General features: G+C 36.6%; 1 pseudogene; it reads left to right on the forward strand.

Moving 5' to 3' along the window:
• The window catches only part of LOC142151191 (uncharacterized), a 282,776-nt pseudogene that overhangs the window by 222,232 nt on the left and 34,734 nt on the right, over positions 1-25,810 (forward strand).

Genomic DNA, 25,810 nt, shown 5'->3' on the forward strand with positions numbered 1-25,810 from the left:
ACACTTATAGTAATATCTATTATATCTAGTATATAGCACATAACTTACATACAGACCTACCACCATCATCGGGCCGGCTGCACCAGCCTTTCAGTCCCCGGCCAACCTTCACCGCTGCATCCCAAACCTGAATTTGCTATTTACACTACTCTGGTTAAAGTCTAAGTTGATGCAGCAATAGGGGTCTGTCACAGATTAGTACCTAATGCCAATTACCCAACACGACCAGCAAAAAGATGGCAGGAGCTGAAGGAGAGGCCATATACACTCCATAAAAGATTGTACATACCAAAAGGTTACAGATAGGATAGGGGTTATAGACCTCATTTATAATTGGATGCAATGATGCGGACAAATGTAAAAATAAGTTACTCCTGCAAATTTGCCTTAACACCTGTATATTTTGAGTTACACATATCTTAAAACATTTTTTTATAGATTATCTCCAGACAGCCCTGAACGACAGCCAGCAGAATCTCTGGGGGCTGTTAGGAACTCCCAAGCCAGTACAGTGAAACTCGGGGACTACTCTGAAGGCCCGGTATTCGCTGGAGCCCCTAGTGGTGGGGACAGACTTGGCTGCTGGCCAACCGAGAGTCGAGTAACGTATACTGACTTAAAGGAGAACCCAGGAGTGGAGTGATTGGCAGGCCGAAGTGAGGAGGAGATCCAAGGTCAAAAGGACACTAGCACAGGTACGAAATCCAGGGACAGGCGAAAGGTCAGGTGCACAAGCGAAAGGAGCAAAATCCGGAGTTCAGGCAAATGGTCATGGTCAGAAGCCAGGGTTCAATGGTCCAGGAACAAGCAGAGGTCATACACGGGTAGTCAATCAACGGTAATAATAACCAAACAGGGAGAACAAGCAGGTAGCAGAACTGAGGACAGAACGCTATAACCGGCAGTGAGGCTGCAGACCTCACTGCCTTAAATACCAGTATCAGCCAATCAGAGCTTAGCTCTGATACTAGTCACAGCCCCTGCCTGATTGCGCCAGACTGCGCATGTGCCCTACTATCTAGTGCGCCCAGAGCGCCTAGGCAAACCTCCCGGCGTCCGGCCGTTGCCCTGGCAACTGTCGGGCCGGATTTCCAGAAGTGAAGTCCCGGTCGCCATGGCGACGGCCGGGACGTCTGAACACACAGGAACTGAGTCGCGGCGGTGCCCGCGGCCGCCGCGGCTCGTGACAGGGGCAGAGACTAAGTGTATGACACTAGTATACCTCCACTAATGACGGCAGCCTAGAGTTTCCAAGCCACATAGACAGTGAACTACATGGCACAGAGATAACTGCAAGATAATGATGTCTGCATTATTCTCTCACAATCACCTCCATGACGTGTGTTACATTTCAGACCACGTGGACAATAGCTCATTTGCCTGCTATACGTGTTGTGTTTTTAATTTAATTTTACATTGGAATTTCTGAACATTATACTTGAAAATTCTTAGCTTGATTGTATCTGAAAGACCACACTGTACCAGATCTTAGCTTAAATAGAATAATAACATACCGATGCCTAATACACATCAAAAGAAGTAGTACTGTGTAGTTTTCTATATGTACAGATTAAGAACAGATACTGAAAATTACACCCAAAAAATGGACGTGCATGTACATCCCAAAATATATGGAAGTCTAGAACTAGACACTGAAGGATTCATGTAGAGTTGGATGCAAATTGTGTGCTTTGTAGGGAAAATATACATTCCCCTACAGCACCTGTAAGGGCACATTATATGAAATTACTGTGTTTTAATCGCATTACTTGGTTGATATTTGCAGTTGGTCCTTGGCAAAAGGAGACTAAAAGGGGAGGCAACGTATGTTTGTATTTACTTATTGCTGTAGTATACTGAAAAATAAAATTATTTTAAATGCATCGCTACTATTTATTAACAACAAGATCGAGACAGAGACAGATTGTTTTATGTATGTGATACCTAAACCAGGTGCATATTCTACTGTTCTATACAGGCACAAATTAGGGACATCTACTAATAAACATAATACATACAACTAGCACTTCTGCTACCCTTGCAGAGCTGGACGCACCTTGGGAAGTGTCCAGCTGAGCATACCTCCATATCTGATGCAATTTACATTTATTTATAAGCGTAAATTACTTGAAACTCTACATGACCTCTTGATAGAGAACAGAAGTAAGACTGATACAGATATGGGAAACAGAGATCTCTATTTACAAGAGAATATTCTTCTCTCAGTACCCTAAATACTGTGTAGAAGTGGCATTATCTATGCTCAGGTCTCGCTGAAATAATACTAATGCAGCTATGAATGTCCATTTTATTCTCTGCTCAAAGTGATACATAAGGTTAGTTCATATATTGAACAGGATTTATAAACCCAAACAGTGGACAGTATACATTATCATCATTTATTTATATAGCGCCACTAATTCCGCAGCGCTGTACAGAGAACTCTTTCACATCAGTCCCTGCCCCATTGGGGCTTACAGTCTAAATTCCCTAATATAGACACACACTCACACACAGAGAGGAAGACAGACAGACAGAGAGGGGGACAGACGGGGGGAGACTAGGTTCAATTTTGATAGCAGCCAATTAACCTATTAGTATGGTTTTTTTTTGGAGTGTGGGAGGAAACCGGAGCACCCGGAGGAAACCCACGCAAACACAGGGCCTAGGCAAACAGATAAGGCCATGGTCGGGAATCGAACTCATGACCCCAGTGCTGTGCGGCAGAAGTGCTAACCACTAGGCCATCGTGCTGCCCTACATGACACACTAGCTTAGCGTGGTTCCTGACATGTTTTGGCAGTTGCTCATCAAAGGCTGAAACTGGTAAACGGAGATCTCTGTTTCCCATATTCACTTAGAGAAGGATCTCTGTGTAATAATATAAGGAAACAATTATAAAAAACTTTCACTGTGTGGGATAAAAACAGTAATATCAGAAGGTTGTCTCAAGATTATAACTATAGGAACACTTTTTTTTCAAAGACAATTTGACTTCTACATTTGTTGTGATAGAACCATGCACTAAGATTGGAATAATAGACAAGCTGAATAATAGAAACAACAGTCAGATGTATCTACTTATACTAGGCGGCATATTTGTAATATTCCAATAAAGGAATATACAGATCAATAGCTACCTTAACTGGATAAATGAATAAAGTGTGATTATATGGTATATGTGGACAAAGAACTTAAGCATTGCTTCATAATAAACCTCACAACCAATTTTCTATATACTATGATTTGTTTATTAATACAGACAATTATATACTGTAAGGTCCAAAGGGATTTACTCCACAGTAAATAGTTGTCTTCTTTGCATTTGAAATCACATGAGCACTTTTCATCTGTTCATTTCATATTATGCTGCTGGTGCACAGTGACAAAACATAAAGTAATAATATTCTATACAATAAAGAAAATATCACATGGCAGGATGTTACTTATTAGAGTCAGCATTAATGTAAGAGCACAATAGTGCCTTTATAATATTTTTACTTACTGTTTAACAACATAAATGTGGGTAACAATGTATATCTTTATATTTCCTATCAGTAGCCTCGGATCTTATATATATTTATAATGTGCGGTGGTCGAAGTGGAAGTTTAGCAGTGATGACATAAAATGTGAATACAGTTTGGTAGTTTTACAATACAGGCAGTAGGAGTAAACACCACTCAGCCCCCTGTAGCTGGCAAATATGGCTAATCCCTCTGTAGCTCACATGCTCATTGTTATGAAATTCACCATTTTTAAAATGGGTAGAGTTTACCAAATTTAGAAAAAAAAACGTCCTGTACATTGAGTTAGGGGTCTCCTCGACCCCTATATCCAGGGCCGGACTGGCCATCTGGCTCTTCTGGCAAATGTCAGAAGGGCCGATGGCCAGATGGGCCGGTTGCTAGCTGGCCGGCCCCATCGCTCAGCACACAGACTGTCATGCCGGAATTCAGCATGACAGTCTGTGTGCTGAGCAGTGGGGTCGGTACTACACTTACTTCCTGCTGTGGTCGCTCCTCTCCTCTCTTCTATGAATGGCTCTGGAGATGTCACATGGGACGAGCACCATGTGATAGGTGTCGTCCCATGTGTTAGGAGAGACTGTACAGCGAGCTGCGGACCGCACAAGGTAAGAGGGAGGGGGTAGTTTGTGTGACAGGGGAGCTATATGTGGACAGGGGAGCTATATGTGTGACAGGGGAGCTATATGTGTGACAGGGGAGCTATATGTGTGACAGGTGAGCTATATGTGGACAGGGGAGCTATATGTTTACAGGGGAGCTATATGTGGACAGGGGAGCTATATGTGTGACAGGGGAGCTATATGTGTGACAGGGGAGCTATATGTGTGACGGGGAGCTATATGTGTGACAGGGGAGCTATATGTGTGACTGGGGATCTATATGTGTAACTGGGGATCTATATGTGTGACAGGGTATCTATTTATTTGTGTGACAGGGTATCTATTTATTTGTGTGACAGGGTATCTATTTATGACACAGGGCTAGTTGGAGGGAAATAGATGTATTTATCAAATGTGAATACTAGTACTTTAATGTTGTGGCTGCAGTGAGGCCTAATTTTAAAACATGGATGCTATATTGATTTAACACCAGGGCTAAATTTAATCTGCTCATTTTTTTCTCCAAATAGGGCATCCAACATTCCAGGATCCAGACAAGCAGCAACTGATCTAAAGACACCAGCAGCCACAAGTGGTGACCATGACAAGACAGGTAGGAGAGACCAGAACAGTCTGCCAACTGTTCTGAATTTGATGGGTGACTGTCCCACTTAGTCAGGATTTGGTCTGACTACAAGGACAGTTGGGAGATATGTCCTGCTTCACACTGTACTGCTTGTTAAGGCAGAACTGCGTGCACACTGTATTGCCTTTGTATTTGTCAAAAATTTGTCTAATAGCCAAATTGCATCATAGGAGCCCCCCTGACTTAAGTGCCCGGGCCCCCCGACCCTTAATCCAGTTGGTCAGCAGGAGGATCTGTGCTCCGTCCCGGACAGGGCACAGCCTGCAGAGCAAGCAGCGGAGCTCTAAGTCTCACGAGATTTATTAATCTCATGAGACTAAGAGCTTCCCTGCTCACTCTACAGGAATGTCAGCAGCATCAGAAGCATAGATAAGTACAGTGGGCTGGGGGTGTCATAATGTATCTGGGGGGGTGGCGTAATGTGGATGGGGAGGGTCTGATAAATGTAATGTTTTATTATAATGTATGTATCAACGCACCATTTTGACCACGCCCCCAACATAATGTAGCTACGCCTTTGGCGGCACCGCCACTGCACTGCGGCACACATTTTTTTTTCCAGCTTATCAACAGAGGTGGGCCTGTGTGCTTTAAATGCCAGGGCTGATTTTTAGTCCCAGTCCGGCCATGCCTATATCTATATTAGGCTGCTCAGTTTATCCTATCCCACATATAAGGAGCACAGATAAAGAAACCTATTTCAGGAAAGCGTCCTGTACAATGAGTTTTACTACAGGACAGAAATGGAAAACTGTGCTCCCATGGCAGAATGTGATTTATTAGAGTCAGCATTAATGTAAGAGTACAATAGTGTCCTCATATCATTTTATTTAATGTTTAATAATATAAATGCGGACAACAACATATATCACTATATTCCCTATCAGTAGTCTGGGATCTATATATCTATGTATATATATATATATATATATATATATATATATATATAGACAGAGAGAGAGAGAGAGAGAGAGAGAGGGGGGGGAGAGAGGGAGAGACAGAGAAAAAGGAAACTCCTCAGAGCTTGCAATACATTCAAATATTGTACTTCCATAAAATATAATACAATAAATACAAATATTCATCAGATAAAGAACACAGAAGGAGAGTGATAATAGTATGGTAAAGACTCTAAGGTTTAAAAATCAGGTGTAATATTGCACTATATTCCCTATCAGTAGTCTGGGATCTATATATCTGTGTATATATATATATATATATATATATATATATATATATATGTATATACATATATATTCCATATTGTATATATATTCCATATATATATGTGAATTAGCAGCTCCACCATTGTGTGAGTGACAGCAATCTCACTCCATGACAGTGCTGAATCTGCAGCTAACCGCTGGATGTGTTGGCATACTATGTCTGTACTGCGCAAGGAATACGTCCATTAAGGTTTCTGCCTTAATCGTCGTAATTTCATTGCTTTTTGGAGTTTAAGTGTAACAGTTTCAATACATTTTAAATTGTGTGTAACTATAAGAAACCGTAATAAGAAATGTAAGGTTTTTATCAATGGAATATATAAAAATTGGTCATGAATCATTTTTGCATAGCTTTTAATGTTGCTCGTGCCCACATACAAAAGAATGAGAATATAATCATAATCTCTACACTGTATATTAAGCACTATCATGTGTTAGAAGTAAAAGACATGCACATCTGTTTTTTTGCAGAAGTTTCACAAAATTATTAAATAGCGGGGCTCATATGCAGCTTTGTAAATGTCACATGACTGATGGGGCGGCACTAGTGGTAACAGATTGGACTATTGAGGACGTTTATACGTTTATCCAGCATGTGTACTTCTAGTTTGCAGATAGCAGATATCCATATCCAGAGTGGAGAGTAAGTGTGCACTTTGATATTCATTGGAAGCACCGTACAGGAGAATTGTAGAAAGCAAATACTGCTGAGTAAGCTTTATGGTAGAACAGGTATAACTTTAATGGTTTGCAAGCTTAAAATAAGTATCTATTAGAGATCTTTATTAGTAGCGTGATAAAGAATGTGCCCTTCTTGGGACTTTTTTAATAAAAAGGTGGGAAAAGCAAAGCATTGCTGTAACCCATAGCAACCAGATATCAGCTATTAGCAGTCTGGTGCCTTCAAACTGACAAATAAGATTATCTTATTGGCTACTATGGGAAACAACAACCAGTGTTTTACTTGCATGATCTTACTAAATAACAATTTATTCTACTAGTCCCAACATCTGAATGAGCATAACAGCAGAATATTACAGCGCTCTGAAATGGCAGCCACAAGAACCCCTGCCAGACCTCTCTAGTCTTCCTTGACATTTAGAAAGACTTTGTATTTATATAAAACACTTGCTGCATTCGGAAAGTAAAAACATACTTCTCCCCTGTAAGGCTATTATGTTGATTCAAGAAGGTAACTTTATTATGAAACAGATACTACATTCAAAATCTCAGGGTGACTCAGGGTGTGTGTATTCTCTGATGAGTGAGAAGTGTTATTTTGTGAGTAAAGCACTTACTTCATTCAGAGCATTTGAATGGTTTCTCTCCTGTGTAAAACTTCTGATGAACAACAAGATTTGACTTAAAGGTAAAACATTTGCTACATTGGGTGCATTTAAATGGTTTCTCCCCTGTGTGAATCCTCTGATGTTCAACAAGACTTGACTTCTGTGTAAAACAATTGCTGCATTCAGAGCATGTATATGGTTTTTCTCCTGTGTGAACCCTCTGATGTTTCACATGATCTGACTTCTGGGTAAAACACTTGCTACATTCAGAGCATTTAAACGGTTTCTCTCCTGTGTGAATCATCTCATGTCTAACAAGACCTGTCTTATTGGTAAAACATTTGCTACATTCAGAACATTTAAATGGTTTCTCTCCTGTATGAATCTTGTAATGTTCAACGAGATGTGACTTTTGGGTAAAACACTTACTACATTCAAAGCATATAAATTGTTTTTCTCCAGTATGAATTTTTTTATGTATACCAAGGTGTGACTTCATTTTAAAACATTTGCTACATGCCGTGCATTTAAATGGTTTCTCCCCTGTGTGAATCCTCTGATGTTCAACAAGACTTGACTTGTGTGTAAAACAATTGCTGCATTCAGAGCATTTATATGGTTTTTCTCCTGTGTGAACCCTTTGATGTTTCACATGATCTGACTTCTGGGTAAAACATTTGCTACATTCAGAGCATTTAAACGGTTTCTCTCCTGTGTGAATCATCTCATGTCTAACAAGACCTATCTTATTGGTAAAACATTTGCTACATTCAGAACATTCAAATGGTTTCTCTTGTGTATGAATCCTGTAATGTTTAACAAGATGTGAATTTTGGGTAAAACACTTACTACATTCAGTGCATATAAATGGTTTATCTCCTGTATGAATCCTGTAATGTTCAACAAGATATGACTTGTGGGTAAAACATTTGTTACATTCAGAGCATGTAAATGGTTTTTCTCCTGTATGAATTTTTTGATGTGTAACAAGGTGTGACTTCATTTTAAAACATTTGTTACATTCAGAACATTGAAAAGTCTTCTCTCCAATGAGACTCATCGCAGGTTTTCTGTAGCCTATATTACTTGCTGGATGAGGTTTGTGAACACTCAGATGATCAGAGAACAAGGACCTTTTCCAATATGTCTTATGTTCTTAATGAGAATCCTGCTCAATAAGTCACCTGTCAGAAAAAAGTATGTCATTATTAAAAAGCCTAATTATTAGCTGGGTGAATCCATTTTACATTTGTAGTGTTATATTGTATATGGAACTCAAAGTGTGTTTATTTACACAAACAATTATGTCCCAGTTAGTCACATTTTCTTTCATTTTTGTGTACATTGTTATAATGCTGGGACTGTCCCAGAATGTATGAATATATATATTCATACATTTATTATTGTACGTAAAATTTGCAGTACAGAGTTTGCTATCCTCCTGCTGAATATACCAATTATTTTTAAGATAATACATGGCATCTATTCATGTTGGTTGTGGGTGGGTTTGGTGTTTGGGTTTTGGACATATCAGAAAAAAATTATATTAAAGAAAAAAAAATGTATTACCAAAGAAATGTGTACATTTGTGTAGGTTTATCATATCTATATAAAAAAATATAAATAAAATACTGAACTGATGCACATAGTAAAATTTAAGATACTTCTATATTTTGAAGGAGCTGCACAGCCAGATTTACCTTATATATACTCTAAAAAACAAAAGAGAAAGGGTTGACTTGTCTACTACAGAATACAGTTGAAGTATTTGTTTATATCAAATATAAGGATTAGTTTAATGTTATGATTTTGCTTATGTTAAGGAAACAAGAAAACCTTGGAATAAAACTGTCACTGAGGGGCATATTCAATTGGCCGCGTTACTGTCAAAAGTAACGCGTCCTGCGCACTATTACTGTTACTACTGTAATACTGCGTATAATTACCGTTACTACGGTAAATTCATCACTGGATGTTTGCTCACGGCTCCTTGAGTGTGAGCAGTGTTCAAATTACTGCATTAATGGTAATAGGCTTAACACTGCTTTGTGTCGGGAGGAATTGAATTCCTCCCTTAGTGTTCATTATTAGTATATTATAGTGATACTGTATATCATACATTAATTTATAAAGGATGAAATGGTCACTCCAACAGGGAGGATGTGATCACATTTGTATCAATAACTGAATAATCTTCCAATAAATCACTCTTCTCCTGTTTGAAATTTGAACATCAAAAATGTTTAAAAATAATTAAATATTAAAATATAACATTAACATAAAGCTTAAAAGAATATAAAAAGTTCTAAAATTTTGCAACAACGCTAAGTGATAATATCCTGTATAAATCCACAGTACTGGTGGAGAATACATAGATACATTAAAGACATGATACCACCTTAATAATCAAGAATTTATTTTGATATTTATTTTATACACGTGATACCACAGTAATGATAGAAACTATACATGTATATTACACAGATGATTATACAGTATTGTCTATATATATATATATATATATATATATATATATATATATATATATATATATTCTTCTTATCATTCATACATTCATTATTGTACGTACAAACTATTTGGATCTCATTTATAAGTAATTATCCAACAAAAGTTGCTTACTAAGGTTATTGGAAAACTAGGTTTTACCTATATATATATATATATATATATATATATATATATATATATATATATATATATCACAACAAATGTGGTATTAACATATTTATGCAAATAATAAACATTTATGTTAATATTTATAATGGCTCATGAACATATAACTACACTACCAATCAGAGTAGAAGATCAATAGATATAATATACAGTGTATTATTAGGGTATTTAAAGTTCAAGTCATGTAAACACAGCTTCCTTTTGCAATACAATATTTACAAACTGAAACTACTAATACAGAATATAAATGTCATAGTAATGCACCTTCATAATTATATTTCTGTTAGACTGCAATTCTAACTATTAAAACATTTTTAAGGCAAAAACTCATACAACATTTATACACAATCTACAACATAAGATCATATTAAGTATAATATAATTACCTTACTCTCGAGAGTTTTCCTTGTATCTCTTTCCCTCCCGCTAATTCTTACTGTTCCATCCTTCCAGCTCTCCAACTACCAAATCAACCATCAACTTATCAACAATACCCTGATACTGTCTAATTATACTCTTTCCTCTCCAATCTCTGTTCAATAGTTCCCACGATAAACAAAAGGTTTTCTCAGTCTGTTTGTTTTAAGGTGAAATTTAAATTAAGTCTCATAAATATGTAATTGTCTCCATCAGGGCAGCTCCTCATGTATACCTCCTTCAGTTGTACATAAGGTATAAACATTCCTAAAGTAATTTACTACAAAGGAAAATTCTAATTAAGTGGTAAAATCTTCCATTCAAATCAGATCATAGTATTTGACATCCTGTTATGTCAACAAATGGAACTTTTGTTTATGATCCACCTATTGTCTAGGCAGACAGTGTGTACATAAAGACCTGCACTAAATAACAGCAGTAAATGTGATTAAAAAAAAGCACTGTTAAAACAAACTATGTATATATTATTATATCTATTGTGGTCAAACTGGAAGTTTTAAAATGTTGAAGTTGTGGTATGGAAAATGTACCAGGCTGTCATTTAGACACTGAAGCTTTAGACAATATAATAGGTTTAATTTCATTTAGTCCAAGTTTTACATGCTTTATTATACAATTTTTGCTTTAATATAATGAAATACAAAGATATAGTGATGGAAAACTAACCACTCTGTGTTCCTCAACTCTCCCATGTCTCACACACATAATGGGACACATAGATATACACACACACATAACACAGATCTGTCTCTATCTCTAGGTATAATGTTTACCTGCCTGGATAATATCAGTATTACATGCACACAGAAAAGAAAAAGGGTTTATCCTTCACTGGACACTCATATTATTGGGGTTCAAATTAAAAAAAGGATTATATCAAATTTGTTTATGAGGGTATAATAGAGGGCAATTTTTTAAGAAAACCCCATTCCCAATAAGAGACACTTTCTGTACCTATAAATCCAAAACTGAAGTATAACATTTCCTTACATTTCATAATGAATGACTGGGTACTGCAACCCCCAAAGATGGAAACATTAAAATTCTAAATCTGCATTAAAATTAAAATAAAATACCATTGATGGACAAGGGTAAATGTGATTAAAAAAGCACTGTTAAAAACAAACTATGTATATATTATTATATCTATTGTGGTCAAACTGGAAGTTTTAAAATGTTGAAGTTGTGGAATGGAGAATGTACCAGACTGGTGTGAGAGCAATATGCAGCGTGGATCAATGTATTTATTATAAGAAAATAAATATGTTTGATCAAGCTTTTTAATATATATATAACACAAGTTGAAATGAATAAAACTGACTTGAATTAAAATACTGATATAAGATGTTTTTCTGCTTTTGTCCCTGAGAAACTAACGAGCTGGCTTTACTAAGAGGAAAGGATGTACGTACAAAGAAGATAAAGATGCTCAAGGACACCAATAAAGCAAGAATGTTTTAATTAATTGTCAGAAATATTTATGGACATATAATCTTTTTCAGCTGTCAATTAATTTCATGAAATGTACATGTAAGCATAAAATGTTGTATAAATAAAGCAATATCTGACTAGGGCGGTCAGAAAAGAATCAGTATTCAGCCCTTACAAGACTGAGTATTTCTTTTCTCTATCGATCGATACCCACATATCAGAAGAGAGCCAGAGGTCGTTGTATCCCTTAGGTACAATGCTGACAGTTTCAGTGGGGGCTCGCCCGGCATCTTCAATACATCCAACCCTCCGGCACCAGGAACCACCCTATCCACAAGGACAGAGAAACAGAAATCCATATGGTGAGTAAAAAGCTTTATTTTTACTCTTAAAGAGTTCTGTCCTTGGGGAAGTGGGGTAGGTAACAAGTCCGGGGGACTTTGTTTGGATTGACGAAGATCCGACTCTGGACATTATATAACCCCTTTGTGGTTATTTATGTATATGTATTACATGTATGTATGTATTGTATAACTAACAAAAGAGAGTGTTTTTAGGGAAAAAAAAAATTTCAGTACGTTTTCAGTGGCATGTCAGGAAGGAAATATGTATGTAGTGTAGTCCTGGCAAAAGTAGGGGAAGATTGGATACTGTGTGATATTTTACCCTGTACCACAAATTCCACGAGTTTGGTTCTGGGGCTAGAGGACAAACAATATAAGTTGATAAATAGCCAACATCAGCCACATTATTCTGACATAGGTCAAGTATGGCTCAAGGGTTATGAGCATGCCATATAGAAGGTTGTTAAAAGAATGTGTACAGAAAATATAAGGTGGATATCTCTAGATTGCCCAGAAGGAATAATAATACTTAGCTGTGTAATAGCAATATTATTTCTTATACTTTGCATAAAAGTAGTCTGCAACATAAGAAGGGGATTAAACCCTACAGATGTGTTGTCCCTCTGGTAATCCTGCCTTAATATAAACAATAAAGATAAAGATATAATTATCTGACGGTCCGCTAAGAGTAAAGACATAAGGTGTACCCAGACGTGGGAAATAAAGAGTCTAGGACAGATGAGAATTCAGAAAATTATTGGGGGTATACCCCCTGGGAATATGCATACAGGCATGGGGGTAGCTCCCTCACTACAGGCATGGAAAAAGTTTTTAAGGCGGCAGGATTTCCTAAACAGGGGACGCTAAAAGCAGACAAATGGAAAAAATTAATTAAAGGACATCACAAGCAGTCATTAAAAGAAGGTTATCTTGAACAATGTATCACAAGCTAATTGATATAATGACTAAAACAATGAATCAAGTAGGTTGTGTACTAAAAATGTATGTTTGATGTTGCGCAGCTTAAAGAGTGAGATGTGCCCCTCCCTTATTCTGTGTAAAAGATTTCAGTGTGTTGAGATAAGAAGCACGCTGTTTTTTGTTATCTTACAATGTATGTAACATTGCTTCAATATTTCAAGAGAAAAAAATATGTCCGGAGTGCTGATTGATAGTAACATGTTGAAGCTAATGTGTATTTAGTCTAATGCTGGGACTTGTAGTTCCACAGCAGTAGGCTGGAAGATAGCAGTTAAGTTTTCTTTCTCTGTATGTGAGTTTGATCTCCGTCTTACTGCGTGTGAGGGAGATTCGTGTTTGTCTGTTTTGACCGTTTTACAAGAGACATGTTTCAAGGTTGAAAAAGCTGTACAGTTGTAAATGTTAGCTTTTGAAGAGATGCAAAAGAAGTTTTAAAATCTTTGGTCCGTCACAAGACTATAAATAATGTACATTATCACTATTACTGGTGTCAGAACAAAGTTGGCTAGGGTCCAACAAGCCGTTTTCTGTATTTAAACAAAGTAAATTTGTTTCTGAAGTTGAGAATTGTGGGAGTGAGCTTTACATGGAGAGATATTACAAGCTGTTTTTTTTATCTGTGTAAAATGGCGCTGATAAATGTTCTCAGAAATCAGGAGGGTTTGTTATGCCCATAAAGAAATGTTACAAGATAAAATGTCATCTGTGAGTGAGAATTGTGAATATATATTTGTACTTTAAACATGGAAATCACAGAATCTGGAAATATGTGTGAATATTTTGTTTACAAAGAGATGATGAGAAAGGAGTGGCTTTGAACACTCGCCCAGGTCTCGTCACTTTGACATTCCCTGTTTGAGATTAGGGACCTTTGAGGAAATCAGTTTTTCATTTCATGGAACGCATAGCGTCACAGTTAAGCTACAAAGAGAAACTTTTAAACAAGTGTCGTATTAGCAGCTGTTCAATGTGAATTAATAACAGTTACTGTAATTCCTAGTGAATAAATGTTAATCTCTATGCAAAAGTTTTTTCTTCACAGATCTCCAGCAAAAAAAGACCCTTTAGGCAATACAGATTGCATTGATCCAACTTCCAATGAATAGAAGTTTGCAATATATTTTGGTCAACAGCCACAACAAACATAAGTATAAACTAATGAAGGATTTAAAGAACGTAGATTCTGCTGAGTAATGATTACCTTGTTTTGGAAAGAGATATTAGAGTTTATGGGCTATTCGCATAGCAAATGCATGAGCTAGGTGGTTTTTCTGTATGTCGAAGAAGGTGAGAAGATGTTTTTAAAGAGAAAAGGAGAAATGGACTAACATTGAAGTTGAATATGAAATAGTGTTTAAGTTTATTTTTATTTATTTTTTTAACCAAATTTTATATCAGATGGTTTGAAAGAAAGTAATGCAATGTAATGTCAAACTATGATAAACCCTTTGTATTATTCTATCATGAGCAGAAGGGCTTTGCACATGGTGTATTAACTCAAGAACACGGTGGTAAACAACGACCTTTGGGGTATTACTCAGGAAAACTAGACCCTGTAATCAGAGGTTCAGCTTCATGCATAAGAGCAGTAGCTGCGGCTGCTCTGCTAAAAGACAAAGTGGGAGATATAGTGTTAGACCATTCCCTCACATTACAAGTACCGCATGCAGTAACGGAGATTTTAAATCAAGCTAAAACCAAACATTTGTCAACTGCCAGACCGACAAAATATGAGGTTGCATTATTAAGCCCAAGTAACCTCACCATCAAGAGATGTACAGTTTTAAATCCAGCCACCCTGTTACCACAGGATGAGGAAGAGGATTTAAAAGAGGGGAGTAGTAGTCTGGAAAGTAGCCATAAGCATGATGACTTCAGTGAGGAGTTTAATGCGCAGGGCTCAGATCACACTACAAATTTTTCTCATGACTGTTTAGCATTGATGGATTCTGAGCATCAAGGGCTCCCCAATGTGTTTGAAGAGCCACTAGCAAATCCTGATATGATTTTATTTGTAGATGGTTCCAGATACTACCACGAGGGGCAACCCAAAACAGGGTATGCTGTAACTACTGAACAGCAAATACTCGTCCAAGAGGCTCTAAGCCCAGGGCAATCAGCACAAGAAGCAGAACTTCAATCCTTGATAGATGCCTGTATTATGGCTGAAGGGCAGAGAGCTAATATATACACAGACTCCAGGTATGCCTTTGGGGTAGCACATGACTTTGGCCCCATATGGCGTAGCCGCAATTTCCTGGGGGCAAATGGTAAGCCAATAAAACATGCAAGCCTCATAAAAGCATTATTTGAGGCCTTAGCAGCCCCTAAAGAAGTGGCTATTTTAAAGGTAAAAACACACACTAAGGAGCAAACATTTGAAGTAAAAGGTAATAGATTAGCAGATAAAGCAGCCAAGGATGCAGCTTTAAAAGCAGTAGCCATATACTATGAGGTTGCCCTAGATCAGGGAAAACCAATAGACTTGCAGGTGTTGAAACAATTACAGAAACAAGCAATGCCCACGGAAAAGGGAGAGTGGGAAAAGAGGGGAGCAGCAGTACAGAATGGTATATGGGCTACCCCAGACAAATGCTGCTTACCCCGAGCATTGTACTCTGTAATGGCAGCCCTCATACATGGACCAACTCATGTGTCCAAAGATGGTATCACTAGCCTAGTATTTAAGCACTGGATTGCACCTGGATTCAGTGTAGTAGCGGCTAATCATGTGAAGGCATGTGTTATATGTGGAACAAATAACCCCGGTAACACTGTACCAGTTCCGGGAAAAGTGACACCCAAACCTCTGTACCCCTTTCAGAGGTTACAAATTGACTACATACAGTTACCAAAAAGTGGGGTGTATGAATATGTGCTGGTTTGCCCTGACCTCTTCTCGGGGTGGGTGGAGGCTTATGCAATGGCAAAAGCCACAGCTAAAAATACGGCAAGGAAATTACTAGCCGAGATAGTGTGCATATACGGGGTCCCGGAGATCATTGAGTCTGATAGAGGGACACATTTTACAGGAGACATAATGCAAGCTATCATGGCAGGAATGGGTATTACACAGGCCTTTCACACGCCATACCACCCACAAAGTAGTGGAAAGAATGAATGGGACACTAAAATTAAAAATACAGAAAGCTATGAGAGAAACTGGTAAATCCTGGGTAGAATGTCTGCCCTTAGCTCTCTATTCTGTAAGAATAACCCCAAATAAAAAACTAAGTTAAGTCCTTATGAAATATTGTTTGGTGGGCCACCCAAAACAGGGTGCTATTTTCCACAACAGATGGAACATAACTATGGCAATATGGTGACTTATATGGGAGAGTTACAAAGACAATTAACTAAAGTGCATGGTCTAGTGTTCTCTTCCATTCCAGATCCAGATAACTTGTCTGATACCCATTCTTTGAAGCCAGGAGATTACGTCTTCGTAAAAAGGCACGTCAGAAGGACCTTGGAACCCAGATTTGAAGGACCATACCAAGTCCTACTAATTACCTCCACTTCAGTAAAACTGGAAGGAAAAGGATCTTGGATACATGCTAGTCAGTGCAAGAAAGCTACAGCACCAGATCCCAATCCTGACCACTAATTGAGGTAATATATGTGGATAACACGGAACATGTGAAAAATGCAACACAGTATGCACATATGTGTTTTCCTTTTTCATCACATGACTATAGTAATGTCTGCCACTCCAGGCTTATTTCAAGATAATATAGCAAATTGTACAGGCAGAGGTTACATACACCAAGAACTACCAGAAAATAATATGACTATATATGCGAATGGAACATTACAGATCTCTCAAGCATAGGGAGAAATGTAACTACAGGTACATGTTTTAAGAGCTATTTGAAAAATGGAAATTGGGAAATGGAAAATTCAATAGAGGATAAAACGGGAGCACAGGAGTTTGTCTAGCCATGTGACAAATTAAGTGTAAAAATAAAAGGTGGAAAGGTGTACAAAATTCTAGGAGATACACACACTCACATAATATGGGCAGCAAAATTGAATAGTACTTTTGAGCTAAAAGGTACCAATGAAACTCAATGTTGTGAGCAGCCTTTTCTGAAATGGCTAGAAAGTTATGAGGCAAAGAATCAAATAAAGATCAGTGTGGAAATAGAACTGATACTATAAAGTATAACCAAACCAATAATGCTACAAACTATCAAGATAAAGTAATAGTTTGTGCCAATAATACACAGATGCAAGATTCCACATTAGGGTTAAGGCTTAGATTTTATATCTTGCAATTACAGCCTAAGGTGGTAACCAACACAATTGTAAGGGTCCCATCTACATGTCTAATGATGGGAATAAGAAAACAAAGAACAATAATAAGGTGGAACATTACTTTCCCGACAGATAGTCAGAAGAAGTGCAAGCGGGAGTGGTACGATACCTTGTTAGGAGCTACAGGGACAGGATTAGGCATAATGAACACAATCGATACTGAGGTCATAGACACGAAACTTAGCAAAACAGGAGCAGATCTCAGTAAAATAGTTCATATGCAAGCTGATTGGATGCCCACAGTCTTCAACCCTTTGACTAAAAACATACAGTGGGATAAAGAGTTTTTGCAGATATACAACAGAACCATACTTAATAGCTGGAGTACACAAGTAAACATTACGAAATATGTAAATTGGACCCAGTGTACGTTGCAATATTTGTATCAAAAGCAGCAGAAGGACACTGCACAAACAAAGCTTATGGCTGGAAACATATTATTCTATAGAAAAATGTTTAATCTGACAAACCAAGAAAGGTTTGAGTTAGATGGAAGAAAAATAAGATGTGAAGGAACCTTCTGTGCAGGGACTTTAGAAATATACACAATAAAAGTGAAAATTCAAGTATGTAAGTTCATTGTTATGCCCATGATCTTGCAGGATGGTAACCTGTGGACACCTGAATTTAAGGGACATTATATTGATAACAAAAACAGGTCACATAATTTAGACCTCTGTGATGACACGGACATGGGACCAGTATGCCCACAACAGACTGTTATCTTTGAACCATGTTTACTACAGCATAATACCAGCATTTGTATATGGACATTGCATCCAAAAGAAAAAGAATATGAGACATTAATAGAGGTGGCTCCTCAGATGGTTTGTCTCATCACATATGATGAAGCAATAACACAAACTTATGGACTAGTTTACCTGTTCTCAGGGTGCTTAATAAATGTAACACACTTACAATGGCAAGAAAAGTTGCTAATGTTCTATAAAGATAAAATGACACAGGTGGACAAAATGTTCATGTATAATGATTTAACCTTACCTCAACTGACCTTAGATATAGGGATAATAGTGAGGATAATTAATGAAACCAAGTTACTAAATGATCATCTTAAACAGGTAAATTATACCAATAATCATGCTAAAATGGTAACTATTATTGATGGAAATGAACTAAAAGGTATGGCTGCCAAATTGAAGAAGGATTTGGAAAAGCATTGGTGGGATGTGTTTACAGGAGCATCCCCCTCAGTATCTGCAATGTTAAATGTACTGATACATCCAGTGCTGATACTATGCATAATTATTACGCTGCTTAGTTTATGGAACTGTTTTATTGCTTATAAAATGTTTTGCGCCCCCAGACCTTTTCAGCTATATTGATACCTTACCCTCACCTTCCTATCCAAACAATGCAGCACAAAAGGTGATCCCCCTTTTAGTGAAATAAGTGACTAAGACACTTGCCGAGCGCACTGCATATTTTTATACCTAATCTACCCCTGATTTGTATTACTAAGCCCCCCCCGGATACCTCCTATTGTCATACCATAATAAGATGAATGTATGTGGATTATAAGACTTTGACTGAATGTATCTTTACCAGCGTCTAGGATCCAGAAGGGATTCCATTCATTGAAGTAGGCAAAGTGCAGGTGTAATCCACAGACATAAAAAGACAGGCAGGTTATATTAAAAAGTATGATAAAAAGAGGGGTTATGTGAGAGCAATATGCAGCGTGGATCAATGTATTGATTATAAGAAAATAAATATGTTTGATCAAGCTTTTTAATATATATATAACACAAGTTGAAATGAATAAAACTGACTTGAATTAAAATACTGATATAAGATGTTTTTCTGCTTTTGTCCCTGAGAAACTAACGAGCTGGCTTTACTAAGAGGAAAGGATGTACGTACGTGGAAACCTTGAAGTGTCTAAAAAACGAATGTTATGTATACCAGAAAGCTACAAAGAAGATAAAGATGCTCAAGGACACCATTAAAGCAAGAATGTTTTAATTAATTGTCAGAAATATTTATGGACATATAGGGGTAAATGTATCAATCTGCGGGTTCTTCAACACCCGCGTGTTCAGCCTCTTCCGCGATTAAATTTCAAGCGGCGCTGCATTGTAAAGGGAAGTTAACCCTTTACAATGCAGCGCCGCTTGAAATTTAATCGCGGAAGAGGCTGAACACGCGGGTGTTGAAGAACCCGCAGATTGATACATTTACCCCATAATCTTTTTCAGCTGTCAATTAATTTCATGAAATGTACATGTAAGCATAAAATGTTGTATAAATAAGGCAATATCTGACTAGGGCGGTCAGAAAAGAATCAGTATTCAGCCCTTACAAGACTGAGTATTTCTTTTCTCTATCGATCGATACCCACATATCAGAAGAGAGCCAGAGGTCGTTGTATCCCTTAGGTACAATGCTGACACTGGTCACTTAGACACTGAAGCTTTAGACAATACAATAGGTTTAATTTCATTTAGTCCAAGTTTTTACATGCTTTATCATACTATTTTTACTTTAATATAATGAAATACAAAGATATAGTGATGGAAAATAACCACTCTGTGTTCCTCAACTCTCCCATGTCTCACACACATAATGGGACAAATAGATATACACACACACACATAACACAGATCTGTCTCTATCTCTAGGTATAATGTTTACCTGCCTGGATAATATCAGTATTACACACACACAGAAAAGAAACAGGGTTTATCCTTCACTGGACACTTATATTATTGGGGTTCAAATTAAAAAAGGATTATATCCAATTTGCTATGAGGATAAAATATAGGACAATTTTATTTTAAGAAAACCCCACTCCCAATAAGTGACACTTTCTGTACCTATAAATCCAAAATTGAAGTCTAAAATTTTCTTAAAGTTCATAATAATTGACTGGATACTGCAACCCCCCAAAGATGGACACATTAAAATTCTAAATCTGCATTAATGTTAAAATAAAATACCATTGATGGACAAGGTCACTGTTTTCTGTATATGTCATGTCTGGTGCTGTGGACCCTTTGTGGTGCCTTATCAATTAAAGATACTACTACTACTACTACTACTACTACTACTACTACTACTACTACTACCCTACTACTGCTACTGCTACTACTACTACTACTACTACTACTACTACTACTACTACTACTACCCTACTACTGCTACTACTACTACTACTACTACTACTAATAATAATATAACCCAGGTAGAAGTGTATATAGCAGTGTATATAGCAGTGTATATAGCAGTGTATATAGCAGTGTTTTCCAAATCCAGACCTCAGGGTACCCTAACAGTTTCCCATCTCCTTGATGGAGCACAGGTGTATGTATTACTGACTGACACGTGTAATAGATTCACAGGTAGTAATAATTATTTCCCCTGTGACCTGGAAGATACGCTCTGTTAGTGCTCCCTGAGGACAGGATTTCAACATGGTTGTATCTGAAATACCACATCTAACCAGATCTTATCTTAAGCAGAATTAAAACATTTAGAGACTTGATACACAACAAAAAAAAGTATTAATGTGTAGTTTTCTATATATACAGATAAAGAACAGATACTGAGGATTACACACAAATAAGGGACGTACATGTACATCCAGAACAAGGACAGGAGTCTAGAATTAGACACTGAAGGATTCAAGTAGAGTTGGACACAAAACGTGGGCTTTGTAGGGAATATATACATCTATTACTGCACCGGTCAGGACACGTATAACTTGTGGGTGCTCATCCCGGGTACAAGATATGAACTGTTCATAATTAATCTCTTTTGATTGGCTGATTACATCTTTGCCCCTCCCACAGACTATATATGTGTTGAGGATACTATATTATATGAAATTGCTGTGTTTAATTGTATTACTTGGTTGTTCTTTGCAGTTGGTCCTTGGCAGAAGCAGACTAAATAGGAGACAACATATGTTTGTATTTAATTATCGTTGTACTATACTGTAATAAAATTTTATTTTAAATGTTATATGTCACTTTACTATTTATTAATAACAAGATCCAGACACAGACAGACAGCCTTATGTATGTGATACCTGAACCAGGCACATTTACCACTGTTCCCTCCTGGAGTAAGTCAGGGAGATATTCTACTGTTCTATACTGACGCAAATTAGGGACATCTAGTAATAAACATAATACATACAACTAGCACTTCTACTACCCTTGCAGAGCTGGACGCACCTGGGGAAGTGTCCAGCTGAGCATAGCTCCATATCTGATGCAATTTACATTTATTTATAAGCGTAAATTACGTGAAACTCTACATGACCTCCTGATAGAGAACAGAAGTAAGACTGATACAAATATGGGAAACAGAGATCTCCATTTACAAGAGAATATTCCTCTCTCAGTATCCTAAATACTGTGTAAAAGTGGCATTGATACACTTGAATCATATCTGTGCTCGGATCTCACTGAAATAATACTAAAGCAGCTATGAATGTACATTTTATCCCATCCTCAAAGTGATACATAAGATTAGTTCATATATTGATCAGGATTCATAAACCCAAACAGAGGACAGTTTATATGACACGCTAGCTTAGCGTGGTCACTGACACATGTTTTATCAGTGCTTTATCAAAGGGTGAAACTGCTAAACGAAGATCTCTGTTTCCCATATTCACTTAGAGAAGGATCTCTGTGTAATATTATAAGGAAACAATTATAGTGTAGTTCTTTCACTGTGTGGGATAAAATGTTTCATATCAGAAGGTTGTCTCAAGATTATACCTATTGCAACAATTCGTTTTGATAGACAATTTGACTTCTCCATTTGTTGTGACAGAACCATGCATTAAGATTGGAATAATAGACAAACTGAATAATAGTAACACCAGACAGATATATCTACGTATACTAGGAAACATTTTTGTATTATCCCAATAAAAGATTATAAAGGTGAAAGGCTACCTTAACTGGATAAATGAATAAAGTGCTACTATATGAAATATGTGGACAAAGAACATAGACACTGTTTCATACTAAACCTCACATCCAATTTTCTATATACCATGACATGTTATTAATAAAAACAATTATATTCTGTAATGTCCAAAAAGATTTACTCCACATTATGTGTAATACAGAGGTAATCTTTCCATTTTAAATCACATGAGCACTTTTCATATGTTCATTTTATATTACGCTGCTGGTGTACTGTGAGAAAACATATAGTTTTAATATTGTGTACAATAAAGAATATATATTAGATGTAGACTTATAGATGTAAAAAAAAAAACACAGTGGATTCAAACATTCATCAGTAAAATATATTGATGAATATCTGTATTTATTGTATTATATTTTATGGACATATGATATTTGAATTTATTACATGTAAATATATATATATATATATATATATATATATAAAACAAAATAAGCGGGAGGGGGCGCCACATAGTATAATACTGTATGTAACAATACAGGCTAATGTACCAAGTAGTAGAAATAAAGATCACCACGTGGGTACAGACACACAGGTTGAGGTGAATCAAAAATAGAATAGGTGCACTCAAGAGTACCAGCACCATGCAAATATAATATGCGTACCAGATATAAAATCTTTAAGGCTTATCTGTTAGTATCCTGTATCATCAGGAGCTCAGATTTTTCTCCCAAGTCAGTGTTGTCTCACACAGCGATAGGGGTACAGAGCTGGCACTTGTCTCCCAGATACGAGTCAGGTTCTTTTCTCTTTTGGATATCCGGTGGTCAGGAGATAAATACTTGAAAAGAGTTCTGTAGTTAGTGAATACTGTTTTTGGCGCCCCACTGCGTGTCCCCAGCTGTTCTCCGTCCGCTTTGCTGGCAATGTCACAGTTCTGGTAGCAGCTTATCTTCTCTCCGCAGAGAGTGGGGCGCCAAAAACAGTATTCACTAACTACAGAACTCTTTTCAAGTATTTATCTCCTGACCACCGGATATCCAAAAGAGAAAAGAACCTGACTCGTATCTGGGAGACAAGTGCCAGCTCTGTACCCCTATCGCTGTGTGAGACAACACTGACTTGGGAGAAAAATCTGAGCTCCTGATGATACAGGATACTAACAGATAAGCCTTAAAGATTTTATATCTGGTACGCATATTATATTTGCATGGTGCTGGTACTCTTGAGTGCACCTATTCTATTTTTGATTCACCTCAACCTGTGTGTCTGTACCCACGTGGTGATCTTTATTTCTACTACTTGGTACATTAGCCTGTATTGTTACATACAGTATTATACTATGTGGCGCCCCCTCCCGCTTATTTTGTTTTAGATTTTATCCAGTACACCATCTGGTCTTGTGGGGATTTGGCAGCCGCCTGAACATAGGACTATCATTTATCTAAAGAGACTTTTAATCTATACTTATTTGTCTGCCCAGAGTTACGCGCTGTATTATCTATTGTATTTTGTTATATATATATATAGATATATATATATATATATATATATATATATATATATATATATATATTTATATATATATATAGAGAGAGAGATGTGTATATATATATATATATATATTACAATAGTTAATTCTAAACAAAAAGTCCTTTTGTTGACATTACAGGATGTCAGAAACTTCTATGATAGAATTTAATGAAATATTTTACCACCTGCCAAGGTCTAATTAGAGTTATCATCGTCCTCATTATACATCTAATTCTTCTATGCAGAGCCAGGGCTGATAGTGATAGTGGAGCCCCCACAGCCTATAATAACAACCCATTCCGCTGTAGCTGGGAAATATGGCTAATTCCTCTGTAGCTCAAATGCTCAATATTATGAAACTCACTTGCTTTAAAATTGGGCAGATTTTGCCAAATTTTGAAAATAATAAAACATTTCTGAAAAAACTCACTCCCCAATCCACTGTAACTGTAATATTCTAAATAAAGAGTCTTAAAATGTCCTGTACAATGAGTTAGGGGTCTCCTCAAACTATCTATATTAGGCAGCTCAGTTTATCCTATCACACTCACAAGGAGCACAGATAAAGAAACCTATTTCCTTAAAACATCCTGTACAATGAGTTAAGGGTCTCCTCGATCTATCTATAGAAGGCAGCTCAGTTTATCCTATCACACTCATAAGGAGCACAGATAAAGAAACCTATATCCTTAAAACATCCTGTATAATGACTTATACTTCCACAAAGAAATGTAAAAACTGTTTTCACATGGCAGACTGCAAGGTAGCATTAATGTAGGAGGACAATAGTATACTTATACTTATAATATATTTACTGTTTAATAATATAAATGTGGGTAACAATATAAATCTTTGTATTTACTATCAGTAGTCTGGCATCTTATGTGTAATATATATCTATATATTCTCTATTATCAGTACTGTGGTATCATTTAAACGATTCTAAGCTCAACTGTACATTCTCTCTGTCTGACAATAGGAGAATCTTAAACAAAAGGTCTATTTGTTGACATAACAGGATGTCAGAGAATGATCTAATTAAAATGCAAGATTTTGCCACCTGCAAAGAATTAATTAGAATTCTCCTTTGTAGTAAGAGACCTTACTCATGTTTATACTTAATTTACAAGTCAAAGAGGTATACATGGGAAGCTGAAGCTGCTCTGATGAAAGAATGCATTTATATTTCACCTCAATATAAACAGTCTGAGAATACATTTGTCCATCCCAGAAACTATGAAAGAGGAATGACTATAAATAGGTAGTATTAGACTAGTGTTAGTTAGTTGCTGAATGAGTTGATGGTTGGAGAGCTGGATGGATGGAACAGTAAGAAAGATCAGGAGGGAAAGAGATTAACAGAGAAATCGACAGCATAAGGTATCTCTATTTAGCATAAGAATATACTGATACATACAAAATTGTTTTCAAGATATTATGTTGCAGATTTTGTCTCTTATATATGTTTGAAGTGTTCTAGTCTTAACAATATTTATATAGCTAGTATTGCAATCTAACATAAATATAAATATAAGGGTACACTCTTGTGATATATATATATATATATATGTAAACACATAATAACACAAATAATATACTTACTACATAATCTAAATCAACTGTTGTTGAACAATAACTTAAAATTTAGGCTCAAATAGTTTCATGAACCATCTATTGACCGTGTAATAATAAATGTATGAAGGATATAAAGGAACTCTATCCAGGTACTCTATCAGTACTATAGTATCATGTGTGTAATATCTATTTATATATTCTACATCAATAACATAGTATCATGTGTGTAATATATATTTATATATTCTCCATCAGTATAGTGGAGACGTGTGTGTTATATATTTCTATTTTCTCTATTAGTACT

The sequence above is a fragment of the Mixophyes fleayi genome, chromosome 4 (genome assembly GCF_038048845.1).
Source record: "Mixophyes fleayi isolate aMixFle1 chromosome 4, aMixFle1.hap1, whole genome shotgun sequence".
In the NCBI taxonomy this organism is placed as follows: Eukaryota; Metazoa; Chordata; class Amphibia; order Anura; family Limnodynastidae; genus Mixophyes; species Mixophyes fleayi.